The sequence below is a fragment of the Chanodichthys erythropterus genome, chromosome 14 (assembly GCF_024489055.1).
Source record: "Chanodichthys erythropterus isolate Z2021 chromosome 14, ASM2448905v1, whole genome shotgun sequence".
Taxonomy (NCBI): domain Eukaryota; kingdom Metazoa; phylum Chordata; class Actinopteri; order Cypriniformes; family Xenocyprididae; genus Chanodichthys; species Chanodichthys erythropterus.
In genome coordinates this window covers 7,385,778-7,404,662 of record NC_090234.1, presented here as the reverse complement: position 1 = coordinate 7,404,662, position 18,885 = coordinate 7,385,778, and positions in this window count along the sequence as shown.

Sequence of the window (18,885 nt, the reverse complement as noted above, 5' to 3'; positions counted from 1 at the left end):
GCCCTGATGGTAGTTAACAATTGTAAATGTTTTAGAGGAACACAAACACACAGTATTCAAAAATATTCAGATAGGCATTAAACTGGAGCCAAGCCTCAAACCAACTCTAAAAATGAAGGGAAAAGACCACGCTGACTCACGCACTGCACACTCACGCACCGCATACTCACCGCACACTCACTCACACACGCACCGCACACTCACCATTAACAACTTTTGAATTGACAACTTAACTTGTATCAGAGGAACAATATGCCATTTTAAACATCCAGTACACTTTTAGCACAGAACACTGGTAAACTTTAGAGCACTTACTGCAGTGACTGGACAATCCGAACAAGAATTCAAACAAGAGTTCAAAGATTCAAATTGTGCAAAAAAACAGCCATGGCTTCCGATGGTAGATTCTCACAGTTCCTTTGTGAAAATCAAATTGTAAGTTGATTTTTCAATGTTTGTAACTTGGGTTTTAGTTCACTGTGGCCCAACATGAGAAGAACTTGTTGGATGAACTGGAATGTGTTCTTCAGTGATTTGGGGTAGTTGAGATGCAGTGCGTATGCAAGTCCAAAAAGAATGCACACAGCTTTTGGCAAGTCTTCAATGCCTTCCATCACAACTTCTCCCTCAATGATGATCTTGATTGAAGCTGGATTGAGATGAAGGGAAGATGGGAGCACAGCACCTTCATGCTCAACAAGGAGGATCCCAAAGTTGACATCATGAATGCAGTGCAGCACTTCCATGTTCTATGTCAGAATGCCAGCTCATTATTGGCCGGCTCCTGCATCAGCATCACACGCATGTGTCATGCTGATCACGTGAACAGCCTCGGCCATCACGGAGCCGGCATTCAGATGTAAACACGGAAGTGCTGCACTGAGTTCATGATGTCAACGACATATACCAGTCTGACAGGGAAGAGAAATTGTTGAATAAAGTTATTTTTTTGTTTTGTTTTTGCACACAAAGTATTCTGGTCACTTCATGATATTAAGGTTGAACCACTGTAGTCATGTGAACTATTTTAATGTCTTTACTACCTTTCTGGACCTCAAAAGATGCAATGATGTTGCTGCTTATGTGTGGTTCAGTAACCCTCAGATTTTAATCAAAAAATATCAATTTTTTTTGTTCAGACAATGAATGAAGGTCTTATGAGTTTGGAACAACATGAGGGTGAGTAATTAATGACAGAAAATGAGAAAATAAGATACTTACAAAGCAAGCCTTGAAGAAGTCCATGGGGTTGTCACCAAGTACTATCGGGAGCCCTCTGAGCACCAGTGACCTAATATCAGTTGGCTCTTGAGTCTGTTGGGTAGTAAAAAAAAAATAAAGTTACATAGCAATAATAGCAAGAAATGATCTACAAGAAAACTGAACAACAAAGCACAATTTTGATTGTATTGGACAACCAAAATAGAATCACTTATTGTGACATGTTTTCATGATTTAAACCATAAAAAACAATGCAACAATACAAGTGTATAAAGGATATGGACCAACCTTGGTTTGTTGTAAAAGCTGCATCAACAGCTGTCCAACATTCCCTCTCTTAGATCGAAAGATCTCAATTAGACGAAGACTGTGTCGATCAATGCTTTCATAGAATTCCTGCTTGAGGTTCTTTCCCACAATCCTGTTGAATTCCAAGAAAACCTGCAAAATAAGAGAAAAATACAGAGCTGTACATTTAAAAACTAAATTATACTGAGATTTAAGGCACCTGTATTGTGTGTGAGAAATAATTAAAGGGGTACTTCACACAAACATAATTTTCTCATCATTTACACACCCTTATGCTGTCCCAGATGAATTTCTTAATTTCTTGAGATGAAAGGAAACTAACATTTTCAGAAATCATTTCTGTAAGCTTATGTAATGTAAGTGTATGGGACCCCCAATAGATGCTTCAAAAACCACACAAAGTGAACATGATGGTAATCCAAACAAACCCACAAGACATTGATTCATCATCTGTGGTTGTGTGGATTATCGTGTTTGCTTTGTGTGGTTTTTAAAGCGTCAACTTTCGGGGTCCTGTATACTTGCATTAAATTGACTGAGATTAACAATTTTTCTAAAAATATTGAATATCTGAAGAAAGAAAATCATATACATCTGTGAGAGCATAAGGGTGTATTAACGACACTGAAAAATGACATCAATCAATAAAGATTGATATGTTAGAAAGAAGAGAAGTTATAGCACTCTTGAACATACCTGATCTTCTGTAAAAAGAGCAGGCCAGCATTCTACCATCTGGCTTATGGCAGGCTCAGACTCCACCACTTCTTTTCTTCTTAGTGCAAACGTAAGGTCCATCTTCTCTTTCACAAGTCGTCCGTTGGGTGTTCTTTTCTGCATTTCATCCACCAAGACTTTGCGTGCATCCTCGAGGCCTGTCTGATCAATTCCATCTGGAAAGTTGGGCAAGTAGTTGAGTTCACCTTTCTTTGCCTTCTTTATATTTTTGTTAGCTGGTTCTCCTGGGGTTGAATGCCCTCCACGCTTACCAGCATTTACCGCAACATCAAGACATCCTGATTGTCTGCGTTTTGAACGGTAGTTAGCCATTTTATATTTTAAACTATTCTTCCAACCAGTACAGTGACTGGTTGAGCCTTTTTCCTGGAGACAGGGGTGCTTGTTTATCAGTGCTGCTGCAACACTTTCAAACTGAGCATTGTTTGGGTATAGTGTGAAGCCATACATGCTCTCTGCCAACCTTTCAAGGATCTCGTGTTTAAGATCTTCCGTTACTTTAAGGTGTGTTCCATCCCTAAAATACAGCAGATTTGCTTGCCTGAGTCTATATTCTACATCAATGGAAAAATTTGGGACCTCAAATAGCTCTGGCCACTGCGTTTTTCGCTCCTGCGATGATTGTGAGAGAATTTCTGTATCTCCTGTACTTTGGTTGTCATCGAAGCTTTCTGCAGATGCTGAGACAGGTACCAGCTCAAGTACAGGGATGACTTTGATTGTTGGTTTTTCTGGAAGATCTGCAATATCTGACAGATTGCATAGCTCATAATTAAAGTCAGGATCTTTGTATTGGAGGCTGCAGCTGTAATCAAATCCCAGCAATTCTTTAATATTGCTTATCAATTCCTCCACTGTAGCTGGCCTCCTATTCAGTGTGACCTTTCTTATATCTGCCTCAGTGAGAATGACCCTCAGTGTCATTTTCTGGTCTGCCATCACTAAAAAAAAACAAAAAAAAAACATTATAAATAAGCATGTCCTCATCAACAGATAAGTATGAAAGTAAAATAAGGTATAGGGGAAGGTTAAATTACATAATTTCTTTTTCTTAAAGATATAGTGCATATTTAAGAAACAGTTTGGGACTATGAAAAAAAAAAAACTGAAGTGTGACCATTTAGGCTATGAATGACTGCATCAGAAACACTCATGGCTGTTTAACACAGAATATAGCGCCTGAGGGTCACTATGAAATTGTCTCTAAATCTGTATGCTGGAAGAGGGAATACATCATTAAGCTCATTTAGTTGCACCACAGACAGAGAGGGGTTAGTGCTGTCACTGAGCTCAAACGATCTGAAATGCTCATGGTACCATGCAGTCATGTCTTTGCAGACAAAGAGGATCTCTGAGTTGACTGCCACAATCTTTTTGATCTGCTTGAATTTAGGGAGGCCAGAGCATGTACCAATAGAGAGCATCATATCAGCACAATATCTTATTCCATTTAAAAAGACAGAAGATGCAACAAGAACTGATGCAAGCTGAGGAAGTCTCTGGCAGAAAATTTGCTGGACATTCTCAGGGAAAGATGTGATCGATGATGAAGTAACCTTGTCCATTTCGACTGAGGGCTTAAAAAATGAGCTTGAGCCATCATTTTCTGATGCTTTACAGCAAGTGTAAGAGCTACATTCCTGAAATTGTGAGCATTACGAATGACTTGTTTAAAGAATTTATGCTTTCCTTCAAAGCGCATCGTCCAGACATCCGAAAGTGGACCAAATGCCTTAATCATCTCAGGATAATGCTCAATGAAATGGTGTTTTGGGCGTAATCTGAAATCAGGGAATGTAGTTTGCAGCAGTTCCCTGTGTTCTGACACTTTGCAATCAAGAAAATGTATTGACTCTTCAGTGTGCTTTGTTGCCACCACCAACTCAACAATGTCTTTGAGGAGCAACAGAATGTTCCATGCATTGTCTCCTTCAGGCACTTTATATATAAGAAGTGGGAGGAGTCTGATTAGAGCCCAGTTCTCATGGCCATTTACATCTATGGTCCCTTTGGTAGAGAAGCCATGGGTAATAGGCTGAGGCTGGTCTGTGGAGTCATTAAAGGCATATGCAAATGTTTTGATAGCATGGTTCAGTGTTTCCAAGCTGAAATATGTCTTAAAAATCAGGTCTGAAATGCAGAGTGATAGCTCAACAGGAACAATCCCTTCCAAAAGGTCATGCAGGATGTCAGGTGGGTACCCATGAACAACATGAAAGTGCTCCAGACTGTCTGTTGACACACATTCTTCTTTCACACCATACTGTTTAGCTAAAGTGGGATCTTGACGTACCTCCTGTACGTGCTGGTTGTGACTCTCTTTAGTTCTGGGTTCAAAGGTGCCTGAAGAGACGTCTGTGTCTTGGATGTCACTCCTTGTCGCCAAGCAGAACCTGCAGAACTTGTCCACTGCAAAGCTCTCAAAGAATCCTGCCAAAGAATGAGCAGCCAAGTTATCAGCAGCCACATATAACACTGTGCCTTTAATACAAGCTCCCAGCTTCTCAACATATATGCCATGTTGCTCTAAATAAACCAGATCTTTGACAAGAGGGTGGACAATTTTAGCATAGCCATAATCTTTTACATCAGAGGCTTTACATAAGAGAGCAAGCTGGATAGAATGGAGAGTAGATCTGTATTTTGATGGCAGATTAGCTATCACCCAATACACTGCATTCCATTTGTGTTTCTTTTTTGATGTTCCTAAAGGGTTGGACACTTCAAAATCATCTGTATAAAGTCCAACAGCAATTTTGAACTCCTCCCCTTTAAGCAGGTTGTTATCTTTACAGTTTGAACCATCTCTGTATGTACTGTACTCGTGTGGCACATGCTTCTGTAGTGGAAGAGCTTTGTCTAAAATGTCTGCCCTGTTCAACATTTTCTGGAGCATTTCATTTAACGGAACATATACAGCACTATATTTTTTTTCTTTATCAATAATATACTCCACTGGCATAACCACTGTAAAATTCTTGCTCAAATATGCTGCTCTCCGTTTAGTGGTTGATAAGGAGCCTTCCTTGCCACAAAATCTTGTAATGACATTGCTGTCTGAGGCAGCCCTGACTAACTGTCTCACAATTGAATCCTCTATATCTGTGTATTGTTTGAAAATTTCCTTGACTGAATTATGCAGCAGTGGCTGGGACAGTTCACAAATCTGTACAAGCTGTTGTATGACCTCTTGTATTGAACTTTCTGGAATGTGAAGGACAGTTTGCATCTTTAAAAAAAGAGCTGCAAGGTTGTGCTCAAACTGCTTCCCTAAATCATGAACCTCATCATTGCTGGAATCCTCACTGTCCTCTAAATCAGGGGAGTCATTTGGAGGCACATGTTCTCACTTGGGCCATTTCATCAGTTACACTACCAGAGACTAATTCTGGCTTGAACATCCTCCAATTGTCTGTTCTGTGCTTTTTACTTCTATGTGCATTAAATGTGGAGTACACATCAGTATGAAAGTTACATCCTTTATATGGACACTGGACTCTTTGATTAACTTTTAAATGTGTACTGCGCAGGTGAGTGAAAAAATCAGCTTCTGTGCAAGGCACAGAAAAATCACACAACTCACAGCATAAGGTTACTTGGCTAGTTTCACACAGTTGAGCACTGTGGGCTTTCGAGTGAATCTTAGACAAGTTGACCTTAAGTGCATTAATTGAGTTAAATGTGCACAAAGAATCTTGATGTAGGCAATAAAACGGTACAGTTCTGCTGTAGCTTCCATGTTTTAACCTATAATGTTTTAATAGGTAACCTCGTTTGTCACATATAAAATCACAAAACTTCCACTTCCACTGCATCTTCAACAGAACCTGTGAAAACAGAGAATAAGAAAACTTTTAGATTAGCAAATCACTTGCAGATACAATTTCACTGTAAAACGTTACTGAACATCTGCTAATGACTACATCTTTTAAACAGGTTGAGTTACTACTATAAACAAACAAAAAAATAAAAGTTTCAAAAGAAACTATGAATTTTTTTTTGAACGGTTATCTTAATACACAAGGCATATGCTAGCGTTAGCGACAAGCATGTGCATATGCATACACATGCTGATATGAACCAACGGAAAAAAAACTTATGCCAACGAAATACAAACGTTTTAGGTAAACTGTGAACATGTAGAAATACACTGGCTAACGTAAAAAAATTAAAGTATAAAATTTGACCTGCCAGAAATAGCTCATTTAAATGTTAAACTGTGAACCGACAGAAAATGAGAAAAGGTGGAAAAAAACTAGCATCGATCGTCACATTAACACTACGTTAACTTATTAACGTTTAATTAACATCGGTTTTAGGGTAATCATTTTTGTCATAAAGATTTCTAAAGATTAGACACTCACCGTTTCAAGCTGCTTTCAAAAATCCACGTTTTGCGCGTCGTGGACCAGTACTCTTCAGATAGCGCTCTGCTTCTCACTGTCATGACTCGTCACGACCTGTTTCAATAGGCCCCTCCCCTCTCTTACAAAAGCGTAACCTACTAAGTTGTCTCTACTTAACATGATCATTGTACTCAGTATTTCATCTGAATAGTGCAAACAACTAATTTGATTTAGTAGTGACAACGTTTTAAAAAAAAAAACGACAAAGAATGAGTAAGGACCACTTAAAATGTTTCATTAATACAAAATCTGGGTTTAGAGTGTACATTCTATCCCCCTACACTACCCCTACCCCAAAAAAACACTGTTTAGTATGTTTTTTAAGCCATTTGGTTTACGAGGACACAGGAAGCGTCCTCATAAACCATGTTTATGTTGTAATACCCATGTCATTATACACTTTTGTGTCATAAACAATGTATATAAGAATACACACACAAACACAAACACAAATGTGTACGTGCAGACAGACACACACTCTGCCCTCTCTCCATGAGGGTGTACATAAGGGTGAAAGAGGTATGAAAAAGTATTGTCTTCTTGACCTTTTGAACTATGTGGCTGAAGTTCAGGAACAGCAACAAGATTTGGCCAAATAATTTCGAGTCAGATAAATAACTGTAATGAAACAAATACTGATATTTCAGGTATTGACAAGTATTTGTTCTTAAAGTATCATCTTAAATTAAACCTAAAATTCTATTTTTCCTTTATAGTACATTAAGATGCAGAAGAAAGTGCTGTTCTTCCTAGGGAGAATCTGTGTTGTGTTCCGGGACCACTTGGATTTCTCTTCCAGGAGCCGTCTAAAGAAGCCAGATGGATTATGGATGACCCCACTCTGCAGGACAAGTCTACGCCCATAAAGGTGGACATTGTGCGGCAGAATGCTCCGACTGTGGTCTGTCAGAAAGGAGGGGAATATCTCTGACAGGAAGGAGGTCCTGGGAGACTACATTCTGCAGTTTGGAAAGTATAAAGGGAAGCCCTTCAGGTGGCTTTTAGAGAATGGCGTAGGGTACACTATGTATCTCATCAAGAACCTTCAGAAGGAGGAGGCATCAGGCATCCCTGTGGCCGAGGGGCATAGCAAGGACAGCCTTCTGTCATTTGTTAATTATGCTCTTAGTTTTGAAGAGATCCAGTCTCTTCTCACCTACAGTGGTGGTCAGAATTATTGCCACCCTTGTTAAACATGATCAAAGATGGCTGTAAAAATAAATCTGCATTGTTTATCCGGGGAGAAAGTCACATTATGAAATAAATGTTTATATCCAAAACATGTTGGCCACAATTATTGGCAACCTTTTAATCAATGGTTTTTGCAACCTCCTTTTGCCAAGAAAACAGTTCTGATTTGTCTTCTATAATGCCTGATGAGTTTGGAGAACACCTAACAAGAGATCAGAGATCATTCCTTCATGCTGAATCTCTCCAGATCCTTCAGATTCCAGCTCCATGTTGGTGCTTCTTCTCTTCAGTTCACTCCACTCATTTTCTTTAGGGTTCAGGTCAGGGAACTGGGAAGACCATGGCAGAAGCTTCATTTTGTGCTCAGTGACACCTTTTTGTGTTGGTTTTGTTGTTTGTTTTGGATCATTGTCCTGATGGAAGATCCAACCACGGCTCATTATAGGATTTCTAGCAGAAGCGGTCAGGTTTTGATTTTTTATCTGCTGGTATTTGATAGAATCCATGAAACCATATATCTGAACAAGATGTCCATTAAAGACATTAAAGATCCAGCAGTATATTTAACTGTGGACATGGGGTACTTTTTATCCATGTGTGCACCAAACCCATCTCGTGGGTTTGCTGCCAAAAAGCTTTTTTTTTTTTTTTTTTTCATCTGACCATAGAAGCCGGTCCCATTTGAAGTTCCATTCATGTCTGACAACTTAATATTCTGGAGATTGTTTCTGGATGAGAGTAGAGGATTTTTCTTGAAAACCTCCTGAACAACTTGTGGGGATGTAGGTGCTGTTTGATATTTTTTCTGAGACTCAAGACTCAACTAATCTCTGCAATTCTCCAACTGTGATCCTTGGAGAGTCTTTGGCCACTCAAACTCTCCTCCTTACCGTGCATTAGGACAATTTAGACACATGTCCATGTCCAGATTTGTAACATCTTTTGTTAAAGGTCCTCTGAGCGATGTCACGCGTTTAGGCAAAAACATTTTTTGTCACATACAGCAAACATCTCCTCACTATCCGCTAGCTGCCTGTACCCTGAACACACTGTAAAAAAAAAACGCGGTCTCTGTAGTCGCCACAAGCTCCAAAAATGGCAACAAAAACAAACGGGTGCAGCCTGGACCACGAATCATAATAAACATGCTCCAGCCAATAACCGACAAGAATGATTTTAAATGCGCGTTCATGACTGTTTCAGGAAGGGATTTGGCCTTTGTTTCTCCTCATGTTTGTACTCCTGTGGAACAGGAAGTCATGGCTGGACAATTTCATGTTTATGATCACCCTGGTGTGCTTAAAAAAATGTAAATATTACGGGGAATATACGTCAGAGATATTTTACTCATAAAAAATTCTAGGGGTGCCAATAATTGTAGCCAACATGTTTTGGAGAAAAACATTTATTTCATAATGTGATTTTCCCCCCACTTTCAATTCTTTTCCTTCAATGAAAGGTTAGATTTTTACAATTTTTATGAAATAAAGATCAAAAGGATAAACAATGCAGATTTATTTTTACAGTCATCTTTGATCATATTTACCAAGGGTGCCAATAATTCTGAGCACCACTGTATGAGGCCAGTGGAGTGGGTGTTGTGTCAGCCTCATCGGAAGATGACCCGCTGGTTGGCTTTGGTTCCTGGGCCAAGAACACCTGGAAGGAGATATGGGATAGCAGAGCTGATGGCTACGCAGACTTCATCATGAGGAAGAGATGCATCCCAGGGACACGAATGTACAAGCTACAGCAGTACCTGCGGAAGACGCATCTGCCACTGCTTCCACACCTGCTGCCTCAACGACCCCAGGCTAGCTAAACCACTGGGTAAGTTATCACATTAATATTTTCATACATTTTTTTTAAAGATTAAAATGACCATTTATGTATGACCAGAAATAGTATTTTAAATATTTCCTGCTTTTAATTCATCCTAAATTATGCAAACAAACTCTGGTCTGTGTCACAGTGATGGATGACGATGAAGAGCTGGAGAGGGCAATGTTGAGCATCTCACCCACTAAGCTACAAGTGCAGAGCTGTAAGTACACTGTTATTACACTGTCACAAATGTCAGAATTGATGATGACCTATGGTCTATTTTGTATCTGCTGTCTCCCCATTTACATCTTTGTGTTTTGTGTGTCGGTGCTAGCAGCAGTAGCAGTTGCTGCCATACCCGGTGTGTCACCAGGAGCAAAGACAGGTTTTTGAATAAGAGGTTTCAGGACTGGAGTATGATGAATTGCCCTCCAAAACTGAACCTTGACTTAAACTGTTATATTGTTTACGTTTTGGCCATGTTCCGGTCATGTTCCTCCAACAATATGGTTGTATGCTGGCATTATACTAACAGTCCTAAGGGACTATGAATTCCTGCCATGATGAACTGATTTCAACCACAATGAGGGTTAGAATGCATTTTATTCTCCATTACTGTTATTTAAAAACAACTTTTAAAGGTCCCATGGCATGAAAATTTCACTTTATGAGTTTTTTTAACATTAATATGAGTTCCCCTAGCCTGCAAGCTGGCTAAGGCCACACCCACCCTCTACCTTGCCCCTGCCTCTCTCCTCCTCATTAACATTTAAAGCTACAGACCCAGAAACAGCACATCCTGAGGAAAGCTCATTGTGGGACTGGCTTGTAGGGGCTGAAATTCTGCACCAAGGCTGAATTTCGGGAAAGAGACTTCAGATACAGTACTAGGGACCACTTAGCAACATGTGCTAAACAAACCAACAAAAACAAACCATTCATTATTTTTAACCATGTCAAAGAATTATTTCCCCTGTCGCTGATTACGTTCCACTCCTTCGCGGGGGCGTGCCCCCGTTTCTTGACTCCACCCCCACGTCAAACCAGTGCCATAAAGAGATCCGCACAGAAAAGTGCAGCGCAAAAGAAAATCGGTATCGTGAGCGCACACTTGACTGAAATGCAGAATAAAATGAGCGTTGCAAATGATTTAGTAGGTTAGAGCATGAAAAATATGTGGCAAAGATAAAATAGGATTACAGCTGTCATTGATTTTTGTAATTGATTAAATTTTTTTTATTTTTGCAATTTATTATTTTTGTTTGCAAAACTTATTTTTTTCCCCCTCAATACTTTATTTTTCCTTTGCAATTCTTTATTTTTGTTTGCAAAACATTTTTTTATTGCTCAATTTTTTTTTGTGTTTTGCAAAACTTTATTTTTGTGCAAAACTTTAAGGCATTAATTTGACTCCATAGTTTTCCATTTCAGAAATGCAGGTATATCAAACCCGAGAAAGCAGGGTAAGTTAAGGTCGTTTCTCAGTTACCATTGTAACTTACTCTGTGAACCTAACTGGTCGGGAGCAGGTTTTCTTCGGTAAACCCAGAGTTTATTTCAGTCTCCTCCCCCTTTTTAGATGTTTAAATACTTCATTCACGCTGCAAAAATGCTTTTCTTACAAAGTATTTTTGTCTTATTTAAAGTGAAAATATTTTAAAAAAAAATCTTATATCATTTATATATAGCATTTTCTACTAAAAAATATATTTAGTCTTGTTTCCTGGGGGGAATCTAAATTAAGTGCATTTTACTTAAGATTGCTTAAGAGCTTTTGCCAAGCTCGCTCTTCTCCCTTTTCCCATTACATATCACCAGTGTTGGGCACATTACTTAAAAAAAGTAAGTCACACAAAAAATTACGTCACACAAATAGTAACTGAGTAGTAACTTACAGCATTATAAAAGTAACTAATTACCAGGGAAAGTAACTATTGTTACTTTTATTTATTTATTTTTTAAATATTCCCCCAATATTAAATATGTTAAATGAAGGAAATTGACATTAAATAGAATAAATTATTATTATAAAACATTACTAGTACACTAGTCTACACCATTTTAATGTTGCTGTGGGATAATGTGAGAGATACCTAAAATTCAATATATTACTGTAAATATTATTATTACTATAGTGGAATAAAAAAACACAATGGATGGTTTAGAACTTTTAATATTTTTTTGCACAGACCACAACTGGCCAACAAATAAGTCTAAAAATAAATTATGCTTCTTAAGAAATGTACCAAAAATAAATAAATAATAATAAAAAATATACTTTTTTATATACACTCTTTGTAGTGCAAATTAAAATGATAATATACATGTCACGACCACCAGTTGGAGTGCCCTGTCTAGCCACCAGAGGGCACTCCACCCCGGACCTTGGTTCACTGTTTCAGACTACATTTCCCATAACTCACTTCTGGACTCGTTATCCCTGTCATTACACTCAGCTGTTTTGAGTTCTGTAATCAGTGTCTGTCTATTTAGTCTGTGTTTGTTCTGTTCTTGTCATGGTGGTTTAATTTACGGTCACAGGTTTCTGTTTGTGTTTTCCTGTTTTTGTTATGGACTGTTGGATGGATTTTGATCTTTGCTTGGACGACTATGTTTTGGATTAGCCTCATTAAAAAGCTGCACTTGGATCTACTTGCCTGTTTCTGTGATTTCCCGTGACATAAACCACCATCATGAACAGATCCAGCAGCAGGAGGGATCGGCCAGTCTCTAGTGGCTGGGGAGGTCGAGGCAGTCTCCAGGATCTAGCGGAGCTTCAGCAGAGGGGTATGGAGGTGCGGAAATTCACCCAACGGTTTTGGTCGCAGGCGGAGAGATTTAATCTCCTGATTTGGTCCTTAGGGACATGTTTAATCAGTGTCTTGATGAACCCCTGCCGCAATGGGAGATGGAGTTTGTGGGAAATTTAAGTTTCTGGAATTTCTCCAACTACCTGTATCTGCGTGGGAATGGGCAGATACGGATACCTCCAGCACCCGCTCCAGTCCATCAATCCGCTCAAGTTTGGGAATCCTCTCCAGCCCGTGAGCTCGCTCCAGCCAGCAAGTCCGCTCCAAAGCCAGCTCCAGTCCGTGAGTCCGCTCCAGAGGCCTCAGAGGAGGTGGGCACTGAGTCTCCACTTCCCACATCTAAAAGGAGGAAGAGGAGGAGGAAGGCTTCCATCCCTCAAGACCCGGAGGCCTCCCCAGAGCCCGCTCCAGTTAGTGAGCCCGCTCCAGTCAGTGAGTCCACTCCAGAGCCCGCTCCAGTCAGTGAGTCCACTCCAGAGCCCGTTCCAGTTAGTGAGTCCACTCCAGTTGGTGAATCCTCTCCAGAGCCCGCTCCAGTCAGTGAGTCCACTCCAGAGCCCACTCCAGTCAGTGAATCCACTCCAGAGCCCGCTTCAGTCAGTGAGTCCACTCCAGAGTCCGCTCCAGCTAGTGAGTCCGCTCCAGCTAGTGAGTCCGCTCCAGCCAGTGAGTTCACTCCAGAGCCCGCTCCAGCCAGTGAGTCCGCTCCAGCCAGTGAGTCCGCTCCAGCCAGTGAGTCCGCTCCAGCCAGTGAGTCCGCTCCAGAGCCCGCTCCAGCCAGTGAGTCCACTTTGGGTGAGCCACCGCTTCACCCTCATAAGCGGAGGAGAAGGAGGAAAAGGGCTTCCTCCGTCCTACAAGGCCTGGAGACCACTTTGGTGGTTGTTCATGGGTTACCGAAGCGCCTTGCCCTGCCGGCGCCACCGAAGCGCCTTGCCCTGCCGGCGCCACCGAAGCGCCTTGCCCTGCCGGCGCCACCGAAGCGCCTTGCCCTGCCGGCGCCACCGAAGCGCCTTGCCCTGCCGCCGCCACCGAAGCGCCTTGCCCTGCCGGCGCCACCGAAGCGCCTTGCCCTGCCGGCGCCACCGAAGCGCCTTGCCCTGCCGCCTGAGCAGCCCGAGCCTGCTTCCATCACCGAGCTGTCCGCTCTTCCTGATACGACCACGGAGGTCGTCCCCGAACTGCCCGCTCTCCAGTGCCGCCCTGGCATTCAGCCAGGACCCCGACCCTCATGGAACCCCCATGGTCTGTTCCTCCGGCTCACCCCTGGCCCTCAGCCGGGGACTCTGGTCTGGGCCCACCATCCCGCCCCCTGGTCCTCCTCCGGTCCACCTCCCTCCTGAGTTTTTGTTTTTTATTGGGTCTTGTTGGAGCGTCTGGGATCCGCTCCGTAGGGAGGGGGTACTGTCACGACCACCAGTTGGAGTGCCCTGTCTAGCCACCAGAGGGCACTCCACCCCGGACCTTGGTTCACTGTTTCAGACTACATTTCCCATAACTCACTTCTGGACTCGTTATCCCTGTCATTACACTCAGCTGTTTTGAGTTCTGTAATCAGTGTCTGTCTATTTAGTCTGTGTTTGTTCTGTTCTTGTCATGGTGGTTTAATTTACGGTCACAGGTTTCTGTTTGTGTTTTCCTGTTTTTGTTATGGACTGTTGGATGGATTTTGATCTTTGCTTGGACGACTATGTTTTGGATTAGCCTCATTAAAAAGCTGCACTTGGATCTACTTGCCTGTTTCTGTGATTTCCCGTGACAATACAAAGTAACTATTAACTAGCTACTTGAGTAGTTTTTTCATTGGATACTTTTTCTACTCTTACTCAAGTAATTATTAAGTTTATTACTTTCACTTTTACTTTGAGTAAATATTTCTATAAGTACTTGTATTTTTACTTGAGTACAGTTTTTGGATACTCTACCCACCTCTGGCCTTTCTTTAAAGTGAATTTCCGTTTTGTAAAAATTGTATCTTAATTTTAATCAACGTTTCATCGACCAATTGCCTGGATTTAATAAATAAGAAGCAAATATAGCAGACAATATAATCATGACATGGAGGCACCAGCGTGATCACTTGCGCATGAACTGGGGTGCATCTTATAGGCTAAATTAACTGAAACTCAGCGTATAGGCTGCTTGACTCACAGACATGAGAAATATATCTATAGAAAGCTTGAAATGTCTACTTTTAAACAAAACTATTCAAAACAAAAAGAAATAGGCTACTCCCCGATTATGTAATCCAAATGAAATGTGCATTCTCTCTTATTTTCTCTCTTTGAGCTCACGCTCCACTGGCATGCTCTGACACAGACACACACAGACAGCATTGTACATAATTATCAGTTTCAAATTATATTTGTGTATGACTAACCAGTACTATTTCTTTACAACCAAATGCTTTGCAGGTCTACCATCTCTAGCCACACACCAAGCATCTAATTACTATTAACACTTACTGCAAAGAACTGCGGGTAAATACAATATATCTGTTACCATGGTGAATTGTAATATCGGAGCTCCACTGATCATGCACGTGCTTAACTCCGAGTCAACCTATTTAGAGTTGATAAACTAACTCAATACAGCTGTTCTGAAACCAAAAACTCATCTCGGAGTTGGTCAACTCAGAGTTCAAGTGTTAACTCAGAGTAGTTTAAACCTTGTTATTGAAACGAGCCCCGGTACAAATGCAAAACAAAAGACTGCACTTTGTTTCAGAACTCTGCACAAGTGCTGCTGGCACCTCTGCACACAAAGTGTGTGCCTTTGAGGACAGTGGTAAAAAGGTAAGAATGAACTGCATGTACACAAACCCTCCGTTTTGTAAACTCCTGACACTAAGATGTTGTCTTAACTCTGCTTTAAACATTTTATTTATTTACATTATTTCCATATTAACTATGCTATCTATAATAATAATTTACATTCTTTTTGCCCTTGTAAATAAAAAAAATTCCCTCAACTCAGCCACATGTTCCTGTTCTCCTGCCGGGGCATGACCATGACACAGGCAACTGGAGCTGTTCTCAACATGTGGATGAGGATGGAGCTTCAGGATCTCGGGCTGTGGCCTGGGTCTAGTTCAGTGCGAAACCTAGGGAACACAATTTCCCTGTGGCGTCTTCCTCCACAACCCAAGCTTGTCGATATGGTGGCTGAGCTCCCATCCCCCAACTTCTTCTAGCTCCACCCATTTTTCATCTGGAAGCCCGAGAGTCAAATCATGATCAGCTTGAGAAATAATTACATCCTGCCATGTCTGCATGGATGTACTCATCCACAGGTGGTCTCTGCAGGAGTGGGCAGGCCTCGGGTGATTGTTGGCACCAGTGGTCAGTATTACATCTTGTCCTCATGACTCTGCTGCAAGGCATGTCGGAAGAACTGGTTTGCTGACAATCCATGATGGCTTGAGAAGCTGCCCAAGCAGTTCACCAACATTCTGCCTGCATTCCTGACCTAAAAGAAGGCCATCTGCAAGTCTGTGATGGATGAGCTGAAGCGCACTGGCAAGTCACCAACAGACATGGCAAACCAGGTGAATGAGCTCATGCACCTCAAGTATGAGCGAGCTCACCTGGCATGCCTGCATGCCATAGAAAGTGTTGTAGTGGCAGATCCTTAGTCTCTTTGTCCCTTCAGATCTGGTCTCGAAGAAAAACTCACATAGTCGAAGTTCCAGGTCTCAGAATTATTTAACTTTTCAACAAAGTAAAATTCCATCTTTTTATACATTTTTCTTATCTCTTAAAAACACACCAAAGTAATATCATTGGCTGTTAATATTCACCCTTACAGTTATTTTACATGATATCATCTACGGGGGCTCTCCTCTCACACCTCCTTCCCATGTACTCCCCGACCTTTCTACCATAGTCATTTCACTAATATAATTGCAGGTGTTTCTTATGTAAGAGACATTTTTTAGTAAGGGTGGCAGACTGCCACCTACTGTACATCTTTTACCTTAATCTCTCATGGCCTTGTGCCAATTGATGGTCAACCCTTTTCCCACTGGCCAAATGACCCTTTAATGATGGTCTCGTTCATTTCACAGCCACCTGTTGTCTGGTGGAAAATTACCAACAAAACATGCTCAGTGGCCAAGTAAACTTGTTTGACCCTTAGTTAAATAGGCCAAGAGGCCTCACAACACTTCTAGCTTTTATAGTAAGCAAACTAATTCTACAATTGTTTTCTATAGGATGGATAAAATACTCCATCAGTGTCAGGGATGCTGAGGCTGGTGTATATTGACAGAGGACCATTGGGCAGTTCCTGAGGAAGGAAAACAAGGCACGTGCTTTCAGGTCATATGATGATCATGATGGCTGGTATGGAGTCTCCGTGTCCAGCTTCTACCTGACCGACTGCCTACTGGATGAGTTCAAACGTCAAGAGCCAGCCATGACCAAACTCCTCCAGGGCACTTTTAGGCAGGTCTTCAGGTCTGACCACACCAGAAAAGTTGCAAGAAAAGTAACACTGGCATCTGGGGTCATGTCCAGTTATGCCATCATGAATGAGAGCTGGCTGATTGTTTCCTGGGTTATGGTTTAGTCTGAGACTGAGAGGTCCTTGGAGCCAGTGTACCAGGGACTGGCCAAGAGGTATAGAGATGCTGAAGTGGAAAAGGCAGGCTTCCACTGGATGGACAGGTGAGAACAGCCATCTTCTCTTATCACTGCCATGCAAACTGCCAATGTCATGTCTAATAAAAAATTATTTTTAAAAAAGTTTTTAAAAAACATATCAATCCAAGGCACTCGAGAATTTAAGGAAAAAAAATATAAAAAGCCTTTATTCAATCATGGTTTAAATATTTAATAACAAGTAACCACACAAGCGTTGCAGCTAAGGAGCCTTCATCAGGGTGTCACATCACAATATAGTGCAATATGTTAAATTACATTTTGATGTGACGTGTTTTCTTATTTTAATTATTTAAATTTGCTCTCTTGTGATTGTTTTATATTACGTAGTTAGGTGACTGTCATGTGACTAATTGATTTCTGTATAAAAGTAAATATTTATTTTGTTCACACCCTGATGAATGCTCATTAGCCGTAATGTGTTGGTGTGTTACTTGTTTTTAAATATTTAAACCATGTTTGAATAAAGGCTTTTTATACAATTTCCTTAAATTTTCAATTACCCAAAGAGCACCAAGATATGGATTTTACACCATGTGCAGCACTTTTTGTATTCTTTGCTTTATAAAAAATTCTGTTTCTTTCTAAATCTAAATCTACATTGTTCTACATCTTTGTGTCTTGCATTTAGGGATTGCTGTGCTCCATTTAAGATCCCAGACTGAATCCCTGGTGAACATCTAAACTGGGATGCCTGGAAGACTACCGCTTCAATTGTTGCTGGAGCCATCTCTGGACCGATGGAGAACACCTGTGCCCGTCGGTTACATTTCAACAACAACAACATCATGGTGAAGCTGGGCTTGTTCCACTGCCTGAGGCGTTTTTCACGGGAGTGCACCTCTGGGCATCACCATCTGCCAGCTCCTCTCCGCAGCCTTCTTTGTGGTTGATCAGGAAGACCTAAGTAGGCTCCAGGACTCCGGTTCTGTGATATCAATACAGCCAATCCCACTAAACAGAACACTGCAGGACCAAAATACCACAACCCACAGAGCTGCTGGACAGAGTGGAGAAAGTCCTGAAGCATTTTCACCTGTCCATGGACCCCAACGTCTTCAAGCCATCCATGCTGAAGATGTGGTGCATACAGAGAGTTCTCCGCGGTTGCCTCAGTGACCCTGAACTCTCAGAGGGCATAATGTACCGGTATGGTGGAACTCTGGCGCTTTCACCAGGTACATGATTTAGCTGAAAAGTCCCCATTTGGATCCCTGTCAGAGATGCGTCACAGCAGGAAGGGTACCATTTCCAACAGGCCCAGTGGATCACAGGGACTCAGTTCTCCACTGAATTGTTCCCGGCCCAAGGCATGACAGGGGTGGCATGGTGGAACCACCAACGGCTGCTGGACCTTAAGCAGCCAAGTGTCATCCTCCCTGCTGTGTTTGATCCAGCTCTAATGGTTGAGTTCAATTCTGCCTCCAAGAGAGTGACTGAGCAAGAGAAGTACCCTATGCTTCATCTCTCTGACAGAGACACTGGAGAGAGGTTTGGCTTAGAGTACGCAGAGCCAGGCTGCTGTCCAGTCCCTCTGGATTGGGACAAATATCGAACCCAAAAGAGAGATGAACCAGCTACTCTTGTGCCTCTACACCTGTGCAGACACCCGCTACTGCCCAAGCTCAACCTCCAGACGCAGCACCCTCCTTCAGTCAGACATCACTCTCCAGCACTGCATCCCCTAGACCAGCACCATCCATCGGTCATTCGCTGTCTGCTGGT